Genomic DNA, 11,607 nt, shown 5'->3' with positions numbered 1-11,607 from the left:
AGATAATATTGTTTTGAATGATAATCTTGTATCAGAATATGCAACCGTATATCTGGATGATAGTAAAATATGCAAATGTATGCAGTCTCCATTCAAGTGCACACACAGACCTAACTGGCATTTATACCTGAAAGTGGACACTGGGGAAAAGTCTGTGGATTTCACACCCTTGCATACTCTCCTAACCCAATTTTGAAATAATAGGCAAACCTGCAATCCTGTGTTATGAGAGAGGCCACATCCATTTATTTTTATACCACTGAACCTTTCCAAAAATGGGTAATTTGCTTAACTATTTGAGAAAGAAGCATGAACCAGATGCAGACACATGCCAACAAGAACCCAGGAACACTTTTGCAGGCCACCAGAAAGTACAAGTCTCCAAATCTGCAAAGGAAAGCAATGTTAGTCCATCCAGGTGCACCGTCAACAATGCTAATGGAATTCCCTTTATACAGTGGTTTTGCTGAGGTCAGGTGATTACCTTACTGGGCCTCTGCTTGCGAAATTGCAGCGGTCAGGAAAATGTGGGGTGGCTGGAAACTCATCAGCTGGATAGCTGGGAAAACCAGTTCAGAGAGCTGTCAGTTGAGAGATGTTTTCAACATTTCAGCGGTATGATGTCCAGATAGCAGATTGCATAACAACTAGTGCAGCAAAAAGATTGATTTTGTCTTCCCACCTGGAGGAAAATGTTTGACACAAGCATGTGACCACGTACTTTAGCAGACTTTCTCTATGAGGGTCCTGCTGGACTTACCACACTTGAGTGCCAAGCAAAAGGCAGTATCTAAAATTGCCAGGCCGCTTCATTTTTAACTGGAAATCAAAGACCAATCTCCAATATAGGAAAGTGCTTCCCGACAAATACTCCTTTAAGGAAACAATTATCTTTCACCCTTCAGGATATATATATATATATATATAATCTAACAGCTTAAAATAAAGCACCTATTGTTCCCCCTTTTTCCTCTTAATTTTCTGAATTCCCCTTATTTTGCCTTCTCTAGATGAGAACTTAATAATACCAAACCTCAAATAATGACAACCCTAATTCTTTGTGAAGCTATTTTTCATTGTGTGGTTCTTTATGCAAGTTATGGTGCAACAGAGTTGATAGAATTCTAAGAAATTAATTAATCAAATTAATCAAACTGCCAGATGCTTAAATATAAAGTGCTGCAAATTAGATATTGTTTTTGACAGCCCACCAAAATAGAATATAATGATCGAATGGAAAATATGTTAGTTTTTCTTTTCTTCTCCACCTTGTTTTCATGCTTTTGTCATTTTAGTGCACAACTTCGATTCAGTTGGCCTAGGCATAAATTATTGGATTCAATTATTGAAAAAGTTTTTTTCAACCAAGAAAACTGTATGGTGGTAAAGTGCCTGCTGTATGTCTCTTGGTTAAGCTGATTAAATCTGAGTCAGCAATGTAAATAAAGGCACTTAGAATCATGTCTGTGAGTAATCTCAGGATTTCTAGGTCAGCATGTTGCTTTCAGGGAGCTACAATAATATTTCCATTTTATAGCACCTGAGGTTCAGAAGGGTTAGGTAAGCTCCTTGAGGTCATAAAGTTATGCTGAGAGATCTAGAATCCAAATACATCCTTAAAGTATAGTGTCTTTCTGATAATCCAATATGACAGATATCATATTCTTCTGCCATGGACATGGCAGACACTAATGATGACCTATTTTCCTGCTGATCATAGAAGTAGCCTCAGAAAAGACTACATCTCATCAAAACAGCCAAGGTATCTACTTGGAAAATGGGATAAAATCTATTTCCTTTCTCTATGTTGGGCCTTGTCCCTTTAAGGACAACTTTTTGGGATGCAGTTTCAAGACCTTGAGACAGGAAACAACCACTAACCAGTTGGGTGACCTATTTTTATTATTGACACATATGGATCATCACAAAGTACATTTACCTATAGCAAGGATCATGAAGGCAAATACGATGGAGGAGTCAACCTTTACTCCCATTACTTGCTGACTGTATTTGAAGGCTATACCTTGAACAGGAAACCTAAATATATATTTGTCAAGTTAAATCGACTTTTATATGTGTCCATGGCGCATGTATTTTTTTCTTCATAGTGGAATAATTACCAAGGCATAATAGTTGTTGGCAAAATACTTATTTTTTCTTTCGGTTTCCTGGAAATTGGCAGACTTAAGATATGAATTATGGAAGGCAAATATTCCTCAAGTATGAGCTTTATGATACAAGTGTAAATAGGCCCCATAGGAAAAGTTTAAGAAAGTGGCATTGTTTAGTTTGGCGAAGAGGAGACTAAAGGGTATTATGAGAATTGTGTTTCAAATATGATAATCTATTAAATGGAGGAGAGGAAGCAGCTGTTCTTCATCCTCAGTGAGAAACGAATAGGAAATGGATTCAATAGAAGTATTGGTTTGGGGTATAATAGACCTTCTCTAATTAACCCCACTTATTTTCTGAATGTCACTCTATCCATCTTTTATCAGAGTCTTGGATTTTGTCATATAGCGTATGATTCTGCATAGATTAATAATCTTATTTTGTAATTCTTCCTGTGATATTTCAGTTGCTCTCTATGAAGAAACGTATTGAGTACCTGTGATGAACCAAGCTTAGTGCATAGGATTTATTCCTAACTCCTCGGTAAGTCACCCAGTGGTATGAACCATTTCCATATGCAACAGGTTAATAAGTGCTCGTGATCTATTTGAAAGTTTCTGAATATGAAAAACAAACTTAAGCTTATTCAAACTCTCCATCATGAGCTGAGAACCACGACAATTATCTCTGCCCTCATAACTACACCACCACACCCAGCACACATATGCACTACAGAGAGCTCTTACTCATTTCTCAAGTCCAAATGTATTACCAGGCTTATCAGCCATGTACCATATTCTACCCCAAGGCAAAGTATTTCCACATGGCAGGACAGAAACCCTGGATATCACAATCTATTTTCATGGAGAATTAATTGCATCCAAACCACATCATTGAATAAAAAAATATATAGCAAGGCACGTACGTATATGTAATATAGTGATAAAACATACAAAAAATAAAAATAAAAAAGGAAACCTGAGGAAATGCTCAGGTGTAAATAAACTCAATTTGAGGCAGAAGCTGAGTAAACACTGAAGGTTTTCAACAAATCGTTGGCATCATTGCAAACAAAGGGAAAACAATGATCATTCTGTCCTAATTGCATCATGGAGACCAGAGTGGGGAAGTGAGGTCTTCAAAATTAAGGGGCTCATAGAGTCTCCCTCAAAGACAAATCAGGAGACAGTCAGAGAATTTGTAAATTCCAGCTCTTAGAAATTAATTCCTATAGCAAAAGCACCTCTCAATACAAGTAGCAGGAAGGAAGGTGAGACGAGTGGGCATGACCATAAGAACTGGCTAAGCTCGTCTTTGCATTTCTTATGTTTGTTTCTCATCTATTCTCTTATAAACAATAAAACCTCTAATGTGAAAATGATTTGCCTGATTAAAATCACAATCCACAAGAAAGCAGGACCTAAGGAAAATGTGTCTTTACCCTACTGAAGGCAGTAGCCCAAGGCAAGAAGGAAAACCATGGCAGAGAGAGAAGGCATGAGTGTAGAAGCCCACAAGGAAGAAAAATGGCCTGAGTGCCATGGCCCTTCACAAATAGAAGGGGTTAGAGGGATTCTGAGAAGTATGGTTCTATGACTGTGAGGTAGAAAGCACACATGGAGCAAGCAGGCAGAGTAATAGATAACTCACATCAGGTATATGGTATAATATAGGTCTAAAAATTACTATGCAGCAGTAAGGAATGTGGCACTCTTCGAAGATGTCTTTTAAGAAAATGGCTTTTGATCAAAGGTAGAGAAAGAAGTTTGGCAAATAGATGTGGGGAGTGAACAATTTTAGAAAAAGTCTCGAGAATGCTTTGTCCATACCAGAAATATCAATTTAGCCTTCATGCTGTAGGAAATTAGGTGAAATGTTACTTAAAAACCAAAGTAGGGAGAATTTTTAAATTTCAAGCTCATAACTGCCCTCTGGCCCTGACTGAAAGTCTGTGAATTAATTGAGAACAAAGAACTGAGGTAAATGGTAGATCATTTGAATGAGACAAACATATTGCAGAATAATGTCTTCTGTGCTTTTGTTAGAGTTCAGACCAATCCTGAAGCCAGGAAAAATGATAGTTGACTTTTTTTTTGATTCTGTATTTGGAAATCTACCTTCCTATCAAATGAACTTTTCCCACAGTTAATCGTTATGGGGCAAGCAAAAGTGTCCCACATGGATAAGCCCACCAACAAGTATCAAATAGAAACAGGCAGCAGGTGCTGCCAAACACCCTAATCAATTTTTTAAACAAAACTATTTTTCCCATGGCACTGAATAGATATACTAACAAAATTGAAAGTTAGTTGATTTTTTCACTACTTTGCTTTTCAGTTTATCTCAGAGCATTATAAGAAGATATTTGACTAATTGTTAAATATGTGGAAGCAAGAATTAGGTACTTTTTAATGTGATTGTTATCCAAAAAGTTTACACAGACAAACACACACACACACGCTCAAGGTCACAATGAAGAACTCAAATCATTTTTATTTTATTTCTGATCTTAGAACTATTTTCTCCTTAAAATTGTAGAAACTGTGGCAAACCATATTTATCACTCTGTATGTAAATCTTTTCCTAAGTATATTTTTACCAAAAAACATTTGATTTAGACTCAATCCACATTTTCCCTGAAAGAGTTAAAGACATCGATTAAACAAGTTTATTTTTATCTGTGAACCTTGACATTTGGCAGATTTAGCTTCTACCTTGTCCTCAAATCTCATCAAGTTCTTTTAAACAGTTGGTTTATGATTTTTTTTTATTATGACTGATTTAAAAATGTGAGTCAATAGCAGAGTTCAAGTGTATTCCTGCTCCCTTTCTAGCTCCCCCAGGATCCCTCAGCAGAATCACTAGCACCTGAACAGTTTGGCACACACTAAGGCAATTAGCTTCCTTTCACACCTAAATTTACCTCCACCACATGCAAACTTGCAGCTGTTCTCTTGCATTTGTTACTCAGATGATCTCCCTGGTAAACAGTGAATCATGAGGCTGAGGCAACATAACGTTATTGGCCTCCTAGGGACCTGGTCCTATCTCCTTACAATATTCCTTTCACCACCCTTACTTAGGGAGCCATTTTCCACATTTAGAATTGGGAACTTTTAGTGTTTGCAATAATACCTTACAACATAATGATGGTGGGAAACGAATCACTTTGAACTGTTTTTCTTTTAAGAGTTACAGTTTCCACTGTTTTTTCATGCTGCTCAACTGGAAATTAGCAAGTATTTATTTCATCAAAGTACTTATTCATTTAATAGTAGGTGCATGATGTACTTAATGTCTGCAAAATGCCCTGTTGTTGACTGTGACAAATAAAAAGTAATTGAAACTTTAGTTCAACCTGTTAGGACATGGTTATACAAAAACTATACCTATGTGCAATATGCAGGACAGCAACTTTTAATGTGATATTTGGGTAGTACAATAGCATCCACAAATGGATCCTGGAAGTTCCAGATTAAAATATCTTTGAGGTCATCAAGATTGGTCAAGGAAGAAACATGGAAGAGGAAATGTCTGAGTTGGACCTTGAAATATAAAGGTGTTTGTCACTTCTTGTGAGGTTCAAATCCAGCATCTGTTACTCATCTGTGGACATGCCATGAGCTAAATGTGGAGGTATAGGACATTCCAAGTGGGAGGCTTGTCTGAGTATATATTTCAGGTGGAAATCTATGCTGGTATAATGATAAGAGGATGGAACTTAACAGTGAGTATCAGCAAAAACTGAAATACAAGAAAAAGTTTTTGCTGATGAATGTTCAAGGATGAGAAAGTATGCATACAAGCTATTTTTAGGGAGAGTTTTTAGGGAGAATAATATACATTAAAAAATGAATGAGAAACCCTTGTTATCCAAGAAAGGTGTGAGGGACCTTAGTTGCCTGAAAAGAACAACAAGGTTCAAGTGGCCATGTAATCTGTAAAGTCAGTGACTGAATGCTGCTTTCCCTGAAAAATCACCACTTACAGTCTGTCAGTTTTTAATGCTATCCCCAACGGTTTTAAAGCACTAGCTTAGTATAATATGTCATCACTCCTTCTTAGGAGATTCTTCTTTCTTATTTTCCATATACAGTGAGCAGAGTGGCACATGGCTAATTAACAAAGATTATAGATATCAGTCTTGGGGGTAGCCAATTATAAGACAATGAAAGATTCATGAGTTTGTAGATACTGAATCTAAAAAATGGGGTTCAAATTGGGTAGCTGGTAATACAAACTCTATAAGCAGTTGAAGATAAACTCAAACTCAAGAGGGATGCAGAAGTTGTGAACACTGTAATGAAACGTCTGCAAAGTTGAGAGTCATTAATTTTTAGTAAGAACTTCAAGGAAGTTTATAATAAATTAGCTGTGTGATAATGAACATAACAGGGAATAAGGCATTTGTATTTCTTTTTAACACTCGTTTTATATGAATCAATCCATAGTCACATAAAGCCAAGATAATTAATTGACAAGAGTATTACATGAACAATTGTGCTTTACAAATTCTCAGCAGTGTTATTATCATGGATCAGACTTCTTTTTCTCCTTCCCTTCACCCTTTCTTTCTCCCTTTTCCCTTCTCTGCTCCTTTCCTTTTTACTTTTCCTTCCTTCCTTCTTTCTCTTCTTCGGCCCCACTTCATTTTCTTGTCTGCTTTTTTCTTTCCATCCTTCCGTTATTTTTTTCTTTCTTTCTTATTTTTTCCCTAGACTTGAAATATGCACATCCCTTGTTTTTACTCTCTTTTTATAAGGAAACAGTCATCTAAAAAATGGACAAAATGCATGGCAGAAATTTAAAGTTTCTTTCTGACTTGTATTAAGCACATTTCCTTTAAAATGCTGGCAATTATGTCAACATTTCTATGTCATCCTCAGATGCTGCTGCTACATTTCTAGCTGCCTATTTTTCCATTTTCTGTTTAAAAACATAAGTAGGAGAGAAGAGTAAACTGCTAACTCTGCAGAATCCAGCCTTAGGTATTGTTCAACATTATTATGATAAGCAAAGGCTGGAAAAGCTGTTGATCTCTGACCTAAGAGATAAATAAATAAATAAATAAATAAATAAATAAATAAATAAATAAATAAAGAGAAAAATGGAAAAGGACGGATAAACAAAAGACTGATGATGCGCTCTTCTCAAAATTGCCAAAAAAAGAAAAGAAGAAACACCAACTTATAGAGAGAAATTCTCTGTCCTTGTAGCTTCTCTCTTTTATATTGAGATATCAGGAGGTTAAAGCTAAAAAAATATTCTTTGTTAACAATAGTCTCATAGATATGAGTTACAGTCTCTTTATCAAAAAAAAAATTCTTTCATCATAGTTAGCAACCTCAACCTTCTCATCTTCAAAGAAGGTAGTGTTTGTTTTCTATGCTGTGTTACAAATTACCACAAATTTAGCAGCTTACAACAGCACACATTTAATCTCACAGTCTCTGGGTGTCAGAAGTCCGGGAATGGCTTAGCTGGGTGTCCTGTTTAGGCTTCACAAGGTACAACCACTATGTCTGTTGGCTTCATTCTAACTGGAGGTTCAAACGTGGAGGAATCCAAGTCCAAACTCACTTGTTTGTTGACAGATTCATTTCCTTGTACTATATGACTGAGGGCCCCGCTTCTTGCTAGTGTCACCTGGAAACTTCCTGCAACTCCTCAGCTTTCTCTCACATTGCTGTAGGCAAGTCACAGCATAGCAGTTGGCTTTTTTTAAGGCTAGCAGGAAAACAAGAGCAAGTCTGCTAGCAAGATGGTGTCCTATAGAACATAACGCAATCGTGGGAGTGACATCCAATCACCTTTGCTATATTCTACTGCAAGCCACTGATCTCATCCACAGTGAAGAGGAACAGATTATACAAGATATGAACACCAGGAGGCAGAGACCGCGAGCCTGCCATTCAGTCCATTCACCACAGAGGGCATATGGTTTCACATTCAGAGAGTCCTCAGTCTTGAAAAAGAAGCAATCAACATGGTTTCATCCATCACAGCTTAGCCGATCATCCCATCCATTTCACGAAGATCTCCAGAGGTAAGAAATATAGTGCTATAAAATAAAGATGATATTGGAGGGCAACCTGTTAGATGACTGATGAGTGATGGAGTTGCTGTTCTTCTCACTATTATTTGTGGTATGAGCTCCTGATTTCTAATCCTAGCCATGATTCAGGGTCTATTAATGATGACAGGCCTAATTCCTCTTTAACTTCTTCCTCAACTTTCAAAATGTAGCTGATGATATAGATCAATCTTAGAAGGGCAGTATGAGCTGTAGCATGCAAAGAATTCAGCTGAATTTTATGTAGGAATACATTTAAGGAAGAACTCAGCAGAAAGTAGCATAAATTCCTAAAGAACTGGCGAAAAAAAAAAAAACAGTGCCGGGGAGAAGATGGAGTGATTCTAATTTATATAGAGACATGAAGGCTAAGGCATGATTTCATTGCAATCTACCAATACAGGAGAAATCTTTATATATAAGAGCAGACTATTTTGCATATTCAACGAAGCCCAAATTAGAATAAATTAAGGAAATAGGGGATTTTGTTTAGCTGACACTTTTTAAAAACAGCTTTGAAGAGATTCCACAGTTTCCTTCCCTACACACGCTTTAGGTCTAAAATTGGATTGCACTTCTAGGATGAACTGGAGATGTCTCTGATATTTTTTATATTTTATTTATTAAATATACATCACCTCAAAGTGTTAACTCCCTCCTAAAAGAATTAAGCAATTTTTCTTCCTTTTGCAGCAAAAAATGAGGCAAGTAGTTCTGAATTTTGGTAATATAAACAAGTTAGTTTGAAAAGTGGCATTACGAAAGGGAGTTGATCACAGAAGAGTGTAAAGGTGTATTGATCTGAATTTCATATTTGCATCATTGGAATATTCAAAGCTGTGACTATGCCTGTATATAAGAGATAAATAATCATTACTAATAAAGGTTGGGCTTAAAAACACACTAATCTTAACAAATACATAGAGAAAGGGAGGGCGGGAGCAAGGAAAGGAGTAAAGAAGTAAGGAAAGAAGGAAATAAGGAAGGAAAAGAGGGAATAACCAAACTGGTTATTTGACTAGGCTGATTGGCTAATGAGTAGTGAGACTACTAAAAGTCAGATCCTGTAGAAATAGGGTAAGATAGTGGGTAATTGGAGCTGAAGGGATACAGACTGCAACAGGACTGGATACAAAAACTCAGAAATGGACAGCACAATACTACCTAACTGTAATGTAATTATGTTAAAACACTGAATGAAGCTGCATGTGAGAATGATAGAGGGAGGAGGGCTGGGGACATAAATGAAATCAGAAAGAAAGATAGATGTTAAAGATCGAGATGGTATAATCTAGGAATGCTTTGAGTGTATAATAATAGTGAAATGTACAATGTACAAATTTTAAAAATGTTTTGGCATGAGGAAGAACAAAGGAATGTCATTACTGCAGGGTGCTGAAAAAAGATGATAATTAATACTTTAAAATGTCACCTTATGTGTGAAACTAAAGCAAAAAATGTTTGTTTGTTACAAAATTTAGATTTTGACTAGAGCATTTCCTAATATACCTCATGTAGATAGTTTGATTGAATGTCATAAGTACTTGGAATCTCAGGTAGCACATGAGATTTTGTTGGTTTGTCCAGAGTGATCCCCTGATGAATCCCAGAATGATTTGATCAGTGACTGGAAAAGTATTTACAAGCCCCCTTCGGGGAATGGTGAGAGTGGGGAGAAATTCAACTTCCTCAAGTTGAATTCTTGATATTCTCACAAGCAGTGTGGACAACCAAAGCTATAGGCTGAGCCCCCAGTCTTGGGGTTTGTTCACATGAAACTTAACCCCACAAAGGATAGGTCAAGTCTACTTAAAATTTAGGCCTAAGAGTCACCCCCAAGAGAGCCTCTTTTGTTGCTCAGATGTGGCCTCTCTCTCCAGCCAATATGATGAGCAGTCTCACCACCCTCCCCCTCTCTGTATGGGACATGACTCCCAGGGGTGTGGACCTTCCTGGCAATGTGGGACAAAGATCCTGGAATAAGCTGAGACTCAGCATCAAAGGGCTGAGAAAAACCTTAGAATGAACTAAGAATTAACATCAAGGGATAGAGAGAACCTTCTCTACCAAAAGGGGGAAGAGTAAAATGAGACAAAGTGTCAATGGCTGAGAGATTCCAAACAGAGTCGAGAGGTTATCCTGGAGGTTATTCTTATGCATTAAGTAGATATCACCTTGTTGTTCAAGATGTAGCGGAGAGGCTGGAGGGAACTGCCTGAAAATGTAGAGCTGTGTTCCAGGAGCCATGTTTCTTGATGATGATTGAACAATGATATAGCTTTCACAATGAGATTCTGTGAATGTGAAAACCTTATATCTGATGCTCCTTTTAGCTACTATATCAACAGAAGAGTAGAACATATGGAATAAAAATAAATAATAGGGGGAACAAATGTTAAAATGAATTCAGTTTGAAATAGTGGTAAATGAAAGTGAGGGGTAAGGGGTATGGTGTGTATAGTTTTTTTTTTTCTCTATTATCATTTTATTTCTTTTTCTAAATCGATGCAAATGTACTAAGAAATGATGAATATGCAACTATGTGATGATATTAAGAATTACTGATTGTATATGTAGAATGGAATGATATCTAAATGTTTTGTTTGTTAATTTTTTTTTTTAATTAATGAAAAAAAGTTAAAAAAAAAAAAGTCAGATCCTGGATTCTTACTTGGAAGGTCACCCAGTCCAGCCTTTCAGTAAATGTATGATCCATTTCAATACCTTTGACTGATCTTCACTCAAATTTGGCTGGAATCATATCATTGACTAAAATCTCAACTCTTCAGTAATTTGTTTCATTGCTGAATGATAAGACAGTTCTTTCTTATTTTGATCCTCATTGTTTTCTATAGGACTATTGTTTCTTCTCTAGAACAGTACATAGTAACTTAATTTTTCTTTTAACACAGATAACCCTTCAAATACAAGAAGATGGCCACTACAATTTTCCCTTAGTCTTCTCTTTTACAGTTAGTATCTAGAGTTTAACAGTTTAATATATTAAGCAGACTTCAGTTCTTCCAGAAGTTACTACCACCCACCTTGTTTCTGAACACTATATATACTAGAGAAGAGAAGAGATCCTACTGGGCCAAAGTTCATAGCTAGATATGGATGGAGTGTTGACCTGTCTGTGAATTTCACTTCAAAACCACTTGCATAATCGGTTCATCACAAAGACACAGACAGGCTCATAAAACAACAGCTGAGTGAGCACACAATAAAATCTAAGCTGCAAAGGCCATTAAACACTAAAGATGTATTGTAGAGTGGAACTTGCTTAGGTAAGAACTTCCTATCCACTATCACGCCATGATGATTAATGTGTGCATATGTGAACTTTATGAAAAAGATAATGAATTGATTGTGTTCTTAAATTATGCCATTTTAGACCTGTTTGGCTTCTTCTGTTCTCTTGG

The 11,607-nt window shown here is 36.5% G+C and overlaps 2 long non-coding RNA genes across 2 annotated transcripts in view; one reads left to right on the top strand and one right to left on the bottom strand.

The window, feature by feature from the left end:
* Positions 1 to 341: 341 nt before the first annotated feature.
* The window catches only part of LOC143662632 (uncharacterized), a 14,723-nt gene continuing 3,457 nt past the window's right edge, over positions 342 to 11,607 (bottom strand). Inside the window, exons 2-3 of the long non-coding RNA XR_013165497.1 lie at positions 485 to 682; positions 342 to 387 (exon numbers count right to left, since the gene is read on the bottom strand). This is a non-coding gene — a long non-coding RNA (uncharacterized LOC143662632). The remainder of the gene's footprint in view (positions 388 to 484; positions 683 to 11,607) is intronic.
* Positions 11,429 to 11,607, top strand: part of LOC143662631 (uncharacterized) — a 17,454-nt gene continuing 17,275 nt past the window's right edge. The window contains exon 1 of the long non-coding RNA XR_013165496.1: positions 11,429 to 11,472. This is a non-coding gene — a long non-coding RNA (uncharacterized LOC143662631). The remainder of the gene's footprint in view (positions 11,473 to 11,607) is intronic.

Source organism: Tamandua tetradactyla, chromosome 18, assembly GCF_023851605.1.
Source record: "Tamandua tetradactyla isolate mTamTet1 chromosome 18, mTamTet1.pri, whole genome shotgun sequence".
NCBI classification, from domain to species: Eukaryota; Metazoa; Chordata; class Mammalia; order Pilosa; family Myrmecophagidae; genus Tamandua; species Tamandua tetradactyla.
The sequence above is the reverse complement of the archived record's forward strand: the minus strand, read 5'-3'. Positions and strand labels throughout refer to the sequence as shown.